Source organism: Hoplias malabaricus, chromosome 11 (genome assembly GCF_029633855.1).
Source record: "Hoplias malabaricus isolate fHopMal1 chromosome 11, fHopMal1.hap1, whole genome shotgun sequence".
Classification (NCBI taxonomy): Eukaryota; Metazoa; Chordata; class Actinopteri; order Characiformes; family Erythrinidae; genus Hoplias; species Hoplias malabaricus.
In genome coordinates, this window is record NC_089810.1 from 9,161,754 (window position 1) to 9,174,066 (window position 12,313).

The following is a 12,313-nucleotide window of genomic DNA, read 5'->3' on the forward strand; positions in this document are numbered from 1 at the left end:
TTTATGGATGGATGGATTATATACTGTGCCTTGTCTAGACTTACTATTTTATTCGTTCTGTTCAAAGGAATTTGTAATGACATTTCCCCCAGGAGTTGGTGTGTTCTCCCTGTGTCCGCGTGGGTTTCCTCCGGGTGCTCCGGTTTCCTCCCACATTCCAAAAACAAACGTAGGTGTGAGTGTGTGTGTGAATGTGTGACTATGTGTGTTGCCCTGTGAAGGACTGGCGCCCCCTCCAGGGTGTATTCCCGCCTTGCGCCCAATGATTCCAGGTAGGCTCTGGACCCACCGCGACCCAGAACTGGATAAGCGCTTACAGATAATGAATGAATGAATTTCCCCCTGCAAAAGTGAATGTAATGTCAACTTTAGGGGGCGCTACTGGATTTAAAGTCTAATGTGGTACATTTAAATGTACAGTTACAGTCTGGGTTCCAATTGAGAACCAAAATATACCTGTACACTCATGTTTTCTTTGAGTTTAATGTCCACCTCTATTCATTTGAAAGTCTCACTCAAACCTCCTTTCACTGTTTTTATTTCATGGTGAACTCTCAAAGGAAGGCCATGGTGAAATATACATGTAATACTTTTGTTGAAGGACATTTTCTCGCTCCACTCTGTTGTTTAATGCTGGTTACACGTTTGTTTCTTGGATTAAGCCCAAAGTGAGTTTTCTTTGTGGGAATCTGGGGACGAAAAACAACTCCAACAAAAATGTTCTACCGCCACCTTGTGGCAGACAGAAGTTATTACCACTTACATGAGAACAGCTAGGTTTGAAATGCAAAACCATTCGCGATCAGCATGACACTGCTAATGTATGAATACTCCACTCAGCCAAAATGACCTACTTGTTTCTCCGCACACTGTCTGTTTGTTTAGCCCCACTGACCGCATAAATGGACTTTGTCATTGTACAAATAAATGTAGCCTGTAGCGAATCAGTTGCTCTGCATTCGTCATTAGCCCATTTCACCCTCTGTTTCAATGACCAGGAAATCACAGCTGTTGCACTGGTATGAGTGGATCAGACACAGCAGTGCTGCTGGAGTTTTTAAAATCCTCAGTGTCACTGTTGGACTCACTGGCCACTGATGAAGGACTAGAGGATGACCAACGAAACCTGTGCAGCAACAGATGAGCTACAGTCTCAGAATTTACATCTATAAGGTGGACCAATCACATAGGGGTGTGTTACAGAGTAGCACTGCTGTGTCTAATCCAGACTTTGTAGAAGTACAGAGTGCTCCTGCATGGTCCGTGGAGCTTATAAAATGGACACTGAGTGAGGATACAAGGATTTTATTGGTGTGGTATAATACCATGACACAAATACACCGTCTGTATGTCTGATAATATTCAGGAAATTGATCAAACTGCTGTTTAACTTTGCATTATTTGAAAAAAAAAAAAGGTTTTTAAAGCTATTATCAGGGCACCAAGCAGGGAAAGTAATGGTGCCGTTGGGAGGCATAAACTCACTCCAATCTCAATTCCACCTCACGTTTCTTGGCAAGGAAAGCGATGCCAACATATACATCTTATTGCTAGTGTTACCTTATATTTAAATTGTCTATGTATATCAAATATAGATACAGTTTCAATATCAAATCTCTGAACTTTAGTTAGTTTCATGATGTTGTCCTCTGTTAATGAATATCTGACTGTATCTGAAGGCTGGGGGTGGTGGTGGTTTTTAGTTTGGGTGTGTGTGTGTGTGTGTGGCTAAATGTGGTGAGTTTGGGTGCAGTGCACTGTGGGAAGGGGAAGGGAAAATGTGTGCTATTTAGGTAGAGCTCTGTCATAAAGCTCACGCTAATGAGGCCAGTCTTCAGGCAGAGAGAGGGAAATGGTTTACATATGGATCTGAAAGAGCACTGCATTCACATCTCCACACACACACACACACAGGTTTGTTTCTCTAAATTGCGGGGACATTTCTTAGACCTTTCTTAGATTGTGTGGCTATTCATAAATACTAATACTTTAACCATAATCCGAACATTAACACACGTTTTACACCTTTACGTTTAAGGAGTTACACTGTGACATAGTGAAGGCTGTTTAACATCGTAAACAAGGGTCAAATTGAATTATCACTACTACTATGACTACACTGACAAGTTTCCAAAGTGTGTGCACGCAAAAAATAATATCGGTCCCCACAACATCATTTATACCTGTGCTACACGTAAATACAGCTCAGGCTACTGCTGCTCATCCAGACTGACTCCCTACTCTGTACCACAGAGAACATAAATGAATGAAAGAAAGAAAGAATATTCTAGGAAGGAAAAAATTATCTAAGTAAACAAAGGAAAGAAAGATCCTCTTTCTTTGGCTTTACACTGTATTCATCATCTTCCTCTGTCTCAATTTGATTCTCTCTCTCTTTCTGTCTTCACATTCATATTCTCTTTTGCGGTCTCCACCCTCTTCCAATCTTTTTCTTTGACTTAATTCTCTGTTTCTCTCTCTGTGTGTTTTCATAGTATTGTTACTCTTTCTTTGTCTCCATCCTACTTTTCTGTCTTCACTCTTTTACTTTGTTTTACTCTCTCTCTCTCTCTCTCTCTGTGTCCCTCTCTCTCTCTCTCTCTCTCTCTCTCTCTCTGTGTCCCTCTCTCTCTCTCTCTCTCTCTCTCTCTCTCTCTCTCTCTCTCTCTCTCTCTCTCTCTCTGTCTCTCTCTCTCTCTCTCTCTTTCTCTCTGTCTCTCTCTGTCTCTCTCTCTCTCTCTCTCCCTCCCTCTCTCTCTCTCTCTCTCTCCTGATGTTTTTAGTGAAAGGTGAAGGGGCACCTGAGCACAGTGACTGACCTGAAACACAGAACCACACTGATCAGATACAGACCAGTGGCTATAAGATGTTCTATAAGAGCAGAGAGCCTCCCAGCAGTGCGACAGGAACACTGTGGAGACAGAGCTGCACTTCCTCCCCGAGTGTAACATATTCACACAACTATGAGAAACTTCAGAAAATTCACCCACTATTCCACAACTTCTCTAATGAAGACGACCTGGCCGTCCTGCTCTGAGAGATGTGAGAGAGGGGACAAACCAAGGGGGGGTGCACACTACATACATTTTTACATTTCAATAAACATCTTTAACAAAAGCAATGGCTTCTGGCCATTTTTCAACAGTGGCGGCTCTTGCATGATGTAGCCAGGCAGTGGCTCGCTCCAGCACCATAAGGACGTCCAAATAAAAGTGTAAAAACACAGAGTTTAGAAGGACACAGAGCTCAACACCACCTTTTAGAACAGTTTTCTTGACCGCAGTACTAGCAGTAATAATTATTTTCTTTTCACAAAACTTTATATTAAGAGTAGAATCATCTCCAAGTAGGAACAGAGCTGGAGAAATGGGAAAATCCTGACTTAGCAACGAAGATAACAAAGTAACAGCTGTTTTCCAGAGTTGTACAATCAGAGGAGTAAATGTGAAACAATATTACTTATAAAATTTCACTATAAACATCCATCCATCCATTATCTGTAACCCTTATCCAATTGGAATCATTGGGCGCAGGGCAGGAATACACCCTGGAGGGGGCGCCAGTCCTTCACAGAGCAACACACACACACACACACATTCACTCACACACTCACACCTACGAACACTTTGGAGTCATCAATCCACCTACCAACGTATGTTTATGGACTGTGGGAGGAAACCGGAGCACCCGGAGGAAACCCATGCAGACACAGGGAGAACACACCACACTCCTCACAGACAGTCACCCGGAGGAAACCCACACAGACACAGGGAGAACACACCACACTCCTCACAGACAGTCACCCGGAGGAAACCCACGCAGACACAGGGAAAACACACCACACTCCTCGCAGACAGTCACCCAGAGGAAACCCACACAGACACAGAGAGAACACACCACACTCCTCAAAGACAGTCACCCGGAGGAAACCCACACAGACACAGGGAGAACACACCAACTCCTCACAGACAGTCACCTGAAGCGGGAATCAAACCCACAACCTCCAAGTCCCTGAAGCTGTGTGACCGGGACACTACCTGCTGAACCACCGTGCCGCCCACCACTATAAAAATATTTTAGTTAATTAATGACAAATACATACATAACCAGGTAAAGTAATTACCCCTTCAATAGAAGTATGTGTTCAGTTACAACAGACTGCAAAACAGAAGCACATCCTCTAGAGGTCCTCAGACTAGAGTCCCACTCTGTACACTGTGTTCCAACCTGGGATTAGGCTCATTTGCAGACTACACGTCCCTTTCATTGGAGAGTCACCATTCCGCATGCTGTACAGCTCAGGCACAGGCTAAATCCCAACACAGGAAGCCCATAGTGTACACAGTGGATACACAGAGCGGATGGATTTCCTAAGAGCATCAGGTGAGGGTACATATAGACAGTCAGCAGGTACACAGTACACTCCCAGAGAAGGTGCTTTTGTGAACAGTGTGTGTAGATTAAGTTAAATGAACTTAAAGGGCATGTTTTTGGACCTCTTAATTCATTGATCATGCTATTCGCTTAAGAAGAGCCAGAAATGACGTACGGCCGGGCCATTATCACTCAGCGGCGTAAAATAAAATTCAATGCAAATCCGTTAATATCCATTACATTTATGAAACCATAAAAGTAACATCCGCTGTTTGCGGCAGTGGTATTTACCATTTTATTGCTTTGCTGGGAGCGTCGGTCCAGAATTGCATCAAATTAATGAAACGATATATGAGGTAATGGCAATTCTGTCGGGAGCTAATTAAGCATTATATAGCAGGCTTCATGTGGCTCACCAATTTGTGAGACAATAAACTTTTATAAAAAGTCGTAGTTATTAATGTAGTACTGCAGTTGAGAGGTGTAGCCGAGGAGAAGTATTATTTTATACGAAACTGAAGAGGAAAGTGTTGTACCCATGATATATTAACCTTGACCTGTCGCTGTAAAGGGCTGACCTCTCATTGGTTCTGTGAGTTGATCCATTATATCCATTGATTAACATGCTTTAATTAGATACACCTTACGTAATCAATACTGCTAATATTATCGTGTACAGTACATGATTTCCTGGAGATATTATTTATAATTATTAGTGCATTTACTAACACAGGAGCTCTAGGGATCAGTGCTTTAACTCCCCCTTCCCAGACACTTCACCCACCACAAGAGAGGACACGTCCCTCAGCCAGCGGCTCTCCAAAATAAGCATGTTTTAATGTTCATGAGTAATGCTTAATTACCCGTACATGGCAATTTACAAGCAGACTGCTGTAGGGCTCCTCAGTAAAGAGACAGGCCCCAATTTCATGGAAAATAACATTAGTGTGCGTGCAGACTATCAGAATTATCCACAGCATTAGCCCCATTTCATAACCCATATTAACTTAGGCAATTTCATGCGTGCAGAGACAGGGGGCTCATAGCAGCGGGGTGGGGGGATTCTGATTGCACTGAAAGTAATTTCATAATAATTAGTTTAGTAAGGAGGAGCGTTCCTGATATTCCTACTGAAGCCCGGCAGTGAGTCTATGTGTGTGCTCTTAAAACCTGCTGTACTTGTGTAGGTCTACACTTCCCCCAAGAGGTAGCATCATCTAATCTGATGTTTTGTTTACATCTCCACTTTGGGGCTCCCAGATTGTGCAGCGGTTTTGGCCAATGATCAGGAGATCACCACTTTGTTCCAGTTGTGCCTCAAGCACAAGGCTAGATCTGGAGAGTTAGTATGAAGTGTTCTGAGCAGTCCAGTGATCCATGTGTTCGCACCTGTCCTGTCATTATACTCTCATTTTTCTGTCATTTTTTGGCAACATATTTGTAACTAGGGGCAGCACGGTGGCGCAGCAGGTACTATCGCAGTCAAGTCCCGCTCCAGGTGACTGTCTGTGAGGAGTGCGGTGTGTTCTCTCTGTGTCTGCGTGGGTTTCCTCCGGGTGACTGTCTGTGAGGAGTGTGGTGTGTTCTCCCTGTGTCCGCGTGGGTTTCCTCCGGGTGACTGTCTGTGAGGAGTGTGGTGTGTTCTCTCTGTGTCTGCGTGGGTTTCCTCCGGGTGACTGTCTGTGAGGAGTGTGGTGTGTTCTCCCTGTGTCCGCGTGGGTTTCCTCCGGGTGACTGTCTGTGAGGAGTGTGGTGTGTTCTCCCTGTGTCCGCGTGGGTTTCCTCCGGGTGACTGTCTGTGAGGAGTGTGGTGTGTTCTCCCCGTGTCCGCGTGGGTTTCCTCCGGGTGACTGTCTGTGAGGAGTGTGGTGTGTTCTCCCTGTGTCTGCGTGGGTTTCCTCCGGGTGACTGTCTGTGAGGAGTGTGGTGTGTTCTCCCTGTGTCTGCGTGGGTTTCCTCCGGGTGACTGTCTGTGAGGAGTGCGGTGTGTTCTCCCTGTGTCTGCGTGGGTTTCCTCCGGGTGACTGTCTGTGAAGAGTGCGGTGTGTTCTCCCTGTGTCTGCGTGGGTTTCCTCCGGGTGACTGTCTGTGAAGAGTGTGGTGTGTTCTCCCTGTGTCTGCGTGGGTTTCCTCCGGGTGACTGTCTGTGAAGAGTGTGGTGTGTTCTCCCTGTGTCTGCGTGGGTTTCCTCCGGGTGACTGTCTGTGAAGAGTGTGGTGTGTTCTCCCTGTGTCTGCGTGGGTTTCCTCCGGGTGACTGTCTGTGAGGAGTGAGGGTTTCCTCCGTTTGCTCCGATTTCCTCCCACAGTCCAAAAACACACGTTGGTAGATGGATTGGCTACTCGAAAGTGTCCGTAGGTGTGAATGTGTGAGTGAATGCGTGTGTCTGTGTTGCCCTGTGATGGACTGATTTTGCTTTAATGTTGCTATAGAGTTGCACATTGCACATCAAACTACTTGGAATTAACATATTAATGAATCAATTTTGTGGAAATGTTGAAAAATCTAAGTAATCCCCTTTTAGAGCAAGGTTCATTGGGCAGAGGAGTAGCTCCATTTAAACAGGGCTAAACACAGGCCTGCTGTAAATATGTTAATACAAGTACAGGCACGTGTATCTGTGTGTCTGTGTGTGTTTGTGTGTGTGTGAGTGTGTGTTATTCAGTAGATGCAGACATGGTCCAGGCCAATTACTCTTCTCTCCCTCCCCTCACTATGGCCTGAGGCTGAATGCACTCTCATCCCCTCACTCATCATGTAGCGTATAAATACCCAACCCACTCATTTCCACGCTGCCTCTCTGTGGATCTGCATCTCCTGAGAGTGGAGTGTGTGCAAGTGTGAGTCGTGCTGGAGATGGATAGACTCGATCAGAGCTGTAGTTAGGCTCTGCGGTCTGCGGTTGGCTTAAAGCGTCCCCGGAGAGACACATGCAGCCTGGGCCTGTCTCGTGGAGCAAATAGAGGTTTTACCCTCCAGGCATTGGACTATTAGATACACTAGAGCATGGCTACCTCCTCTGTACTGCCCCAATCTCAGACAGTGCTCAGTACCTCTATCAGAATGAATAACCGTGTTGACCTTTGAAAGTTTCTATCATAGTTAGGGATGGCAGTAGTTTGTATGCATGTAGTGTGACAAAGGTGTTAGTTGTCTAACCTCTGCATATGCAGTCAGCATGGAACAAAAGGCCTCATGCAGGTAGAAAGTGGGACAGGGATGAAATAAACAAAAAATGACCCTCTGCAGACTGAGAAAAAAAGTCCATTGTGACGTAATGCAAAGCAGGTCAGATTTACAAATGTTGTTACTAGGCAGAGGAACTGCAAATGTGTCTTCAAATTGTATACGACACACTCAAGCTTTGAAAAAAGCATGTTCCACCATATTCCAGTCAACGAAAAAGCAAAGTAACGTTATGCGCTGCAATTCCATAGTTGTCCACTAGATGACAACACAATTATTCTTACCATTAGTCTTCCGCCCGAGGCCTTTTACTAGCGCCTATCGAAGCCTAATCTCGTATTTTATTTAACGTTTTAAAGGAATAATTCAGTAAAACATTTCTTATTCTTACCCCATATGGTCGGTCAAGTCATGTTGGATCTCCAGGTTTTACAGTGATGAGAGATACAAGGGTTGGACAATGAAAGTGAAACACCTGGTATTAGACCACAATAATTTATTAGTATGGTGTAGGGCCTTCTTTTGCGGCCAATACAGCGTCAGTTGGTCTTGGGAATGACATACACAAGTCCTGCACAGTGGTCGGAGGGATTTGAAGCCATTCTTCTTTCAGGATAGTGGCCAGGTCTCTACGTGATGCTGGTGGAGGAAAACGTTTCCTGACTCGCTCCTCCAAAACACCCCACAGTGGCTCAATAATATTTAGATCTGGTGACTGTGCAGGCCATGGGAGATGTTCAACTTCACTTTCATGTTCATCAAACCAGTCTTTCACCAGTCTTGCTGTGTGTATTGGTGCATTGTCGTCCTGATACACGGCACCGCCTTCAGGACACAGTGTTTGAACCATTGGATGCACAGGGTCTTACTGGTGCAATGTGCAGTTAATGAAGATTGGCCCCCAGGCTGCTCCAGTTTAGCCATGAAACCTCCCAGTTTGATTGTCTAACCCCTGTATTTCCACTGTTAAACTAAAGAAATAAATAAATCTTGGAAATTAAATTGCGGATACTAAACACATCTTGTCTGACTGACTGTATCTAAATGAAAATTTTTGTACTTTGTTTTTTTCTTTAGCAAAATACTCATGTACTTTTTCTGCGTTGTTGTTGTTGTTATTTTCCCAGAGAATTTTTAGATGCATGGAACTGGCCTGTCATACACTCACCTTTTTTTTTTTTTTTTGGAACGGACCACAAGGAGGTGCTATTCAGTGCTTTGCATCAAAGACATTTATGTCCTTTAAAGTTTATCATCTTTTTTTTATTGACATTTATTGCTGCCAGAACTTGTCTCTATATTTAAAGACTGATAACATGTCATTTAACTTAAACTGGACACATTCTACCCCTTTTCCTGCACAGTTCTGGGGTCTTAATGAAACATCTGTGACATTATTTGGTTGAAAATACCACTTGCTACTATACTACTTGTTCTCACATGAACACGGGGCCAGAGCAGAGATGGGAGAGACTCGTACGGGGGGACGGGACAATTTTTATCTCTGTGCTTGACATCGAAATCTGAATGGCTCATTTTATTTCATGTGTTCTAACTTTCGTAGGCAACATAAGTGGTTTTGTTTGACAGTGTGAGGGTTGGTAGGTTCCAGATGCTCAAGTTAATGTGCAAGTGAATAAGGGAATTATTTCTTACGTTTTTCCTTATTTTTGTGCCATTTAAGACAAGCGTCATTGGATTTTTTATTCAGATATCTTTTGTATCGCTGTGTTTTATTACAGTTATTGGAATGTCTGAAGTCTAAGCAACAATTTCTTTGTCGTATCATGTCCAGTTTGTAGTGTACAGGAAATCACTGCATGCGCAACATGTATTTATGCAAACGAAGACCATTTGTGTGAGCTGGACGCAACCCAAAAATTAAAAACAAAGTCGTAAACAAAGAGGGATTGGAGTGTGCAGGATGTGGGGGGTTGTGGGGTTTATTACATGGCTGCAGCAGTGATATGAGGTAGAGAAGGGGGGGTTGAAACCAAATTGCTGCCCCAGTTTTTGAAGGCTCTTAGCCTGAAGGATGTAAGTCCTTGAGAGTAAATAATAAAGTCACCGTAGTCTCAGTGAAGGTTCAAACACCAGGGTAAATAAGACTGTTTGTAAAGACTAAAAGCAGGTTGGTAAATCAAGGGTCACTTCAAAGCAAGGGGATTTCTAGGCCATACACCACAGTTTTATAATATGCTTAGAAGTCAAGAGGTGTCTAGCTTTAAAAACGTTCCTTTCTTGTTATATTGTCCATCATTTCCTGAATCAAGACGTCCATAACACGCAGCTAAGAAGACATGCCAAATGCCCTCATGTTATTGCAGTACACACACTCTCTTTTCGGTTTCCATCTGTGTTATTAAGTTTTATTTGTGGTTACACAAAGCCGTATAATCCTCACCCCCTCCTCTTTGCGCTGTAGTGTAAAGTCCAGCTGATCCGCCCACTCCCCCCCGAAATCCAGCCTGCTTCCCATGTACCCAGCGTGCAGTCTACCACAATGCCTTTGTTATCCATCGGATTGTCTGCCATCATTACCCATTCAGCCTGCTGCTCTTGCCTTTTGTCCACAGCTATCATTTCCTCTAGCCTTGGGCCTGAGACTCTGCCTTCCCCAGTGCTACCCTTCCCCAGCCCATCTGCCCCCAATCTCTCGCCCTCACACACACACACACACACTGTCCACACTCCACACCAGCTGTCTTGGTCCAGTCCCTGGGGTGTAAACAGGTGCTGGGCTTGCACAGGCCAGAGCAGAGGCACATGGCAGTACACGCTGCTTCCTCAGCCTCCGATCAACAACATCACCTCAACCCTGCTACCGTTTCTGGTACAGCAGTTGTTTGACAAATTGTGCTCCTGTCCTGTGTATGACTAGGATTTCACCATCATCATCATGCTGTGTGTGTGTGTATGTTTTTGCGCATACATCTATATGGGGTTAAAACCATCCATCTTGCTCTAATTAGCTTGTTTTCAAGGTGCTTTTAGGTGCACTACACTCAGATTTGTGTCTCTAAGGTTTGCTAGAGTATACTCATTAATTTTCATTACACCTGCAAAGTGTGTGTGTGGGGGGTCCTGTTAAGAGTGAATAATAAAATTAAAACAGTACTGTATTTTTCTAAATCCTACTTGTTTATCCTGGTCCTTTCTTCCACTCATGATACATGATTCATGAGGCTGAATTTGCGCAAAACAACAGTCAGTGAACAAGTAAGATACATACATTAACACTGAATATCCAGTACCAAATTGGCAGAGCAAACCTTAGACACAGCATGAGACCTTAACTGATCCCATACATTTGTAATGAGAAATATGTCCACTAAACTGTTGCTTTATTACGTCACATCATTGTATTCCAGTTTGTAATGGGTAACGTACTTAGACAATGAGCAGCATGAGGTCATAAGATTTAGAAATTCGGGTTCCAGTGGTTTAACTTTCTGTGAGGAGTTGGTGTGTTCTCCCTGTGTCCGTGTAGGTTTCCTCCGGGTGACTGTCTGTGAGGAGTGTGGTGTGTTCTCCCTGTGTCTGCGTGGGTTTCCTCCGGGTGACTGTCTGTGAAAAGTGTGGTGTGTTCTCTCTGTGTCTGTGTGGGTTTCCTCCGGGTGACTGTCTGTGAGGAGTGTGGTGTGTTCTCCGTGTCTGTGTGGCTTTCCTCCGGATGACTGTCTGTGAGGAGTGTGGTGTGTTCTCCCTGTGTCTGCGTGGGTTTCCTCCGGGTGACTGTCTGTGAGGAGTGTGGTGTGTTCTCTCTGTGTCCGCGTGGGTTTCCTCCGGGTGACTGTCTGTGAGGAGTGTGGTGTGTTCTCCCTGTGTCTGCGTGGGTTTCCTCCGGGTGACTGTCTGTGAAAAGTGTGGTGTGTTCTCCCTGTGTCTGCGTGGGTTTCCTCCGGGTGACTGTCTGTGAGGAATGTGGTGTGTTCTCTCTGTGTCCGCGTGGGTTTCCTCCGGGTGACTGTCTGTGAGGAGTGTGGTGTGTTCTCCCTGTGTCTGCGTGGGTTTCCTCCGGGTGACTGTCTGTGAAAAGTGTGGTGTGTTCTCTCTGTGTCCGCGTGGGTTTCCTCCGGGTGACTGTCTGTGAGGAGTGTGGTGTGTTCTCCCTGTGTCTGCGTGGGTTTCCTCCGGGTGACTGTCTGTGAAAAGTGTGGTGTGTTCTCTCTGTGTCTGCGTGGGTTTCCTCCGGGTGACTGTCTGTGAGGAGTGTGGTGTGTTCTCCGTGTCTGTGTGGGTTTCCTCCGGATGACTGTCTGTGAGGAGTGTGGTGTGTTCTCCCTGTGTCTGCGTGGGTTTCCTCCGGGTGCTCCTGTTTCCTCCCACAGTCCAAAAACACACGTTGGTAGGTGGATTGACGACTCAAAAGTGTCCGTAGGTGTGAGTGTGTGAGTGTATGTGTGAGTGTGTGTGTTGCCCTGTGAAGGTCTGGCGCCCCCTCCAGGGTGTGTTCCCACCTTGCGCCCAATGATTCCAGGTAGGTTCTGGACCCACCACGACCCTGAACTGGATAAGGGTTACATACAATGAATGAATGATTTAATGAATAGTTTAACTTTACACCAAGGAACATGAATCCACAAGCATTAATTCTTAGAACAAAGCAGGTGATAAAAAACTCTTATTACATTGTCCATTCGAAATGTCCATTACAGAGCCCAGATAACCCTCCCCCAACTCCAGAGCCTGTCAGTGAAGATGGGAGCATTACGCCATGCTGAAGACCTGTGAGAAAATATATAGTGGTGTC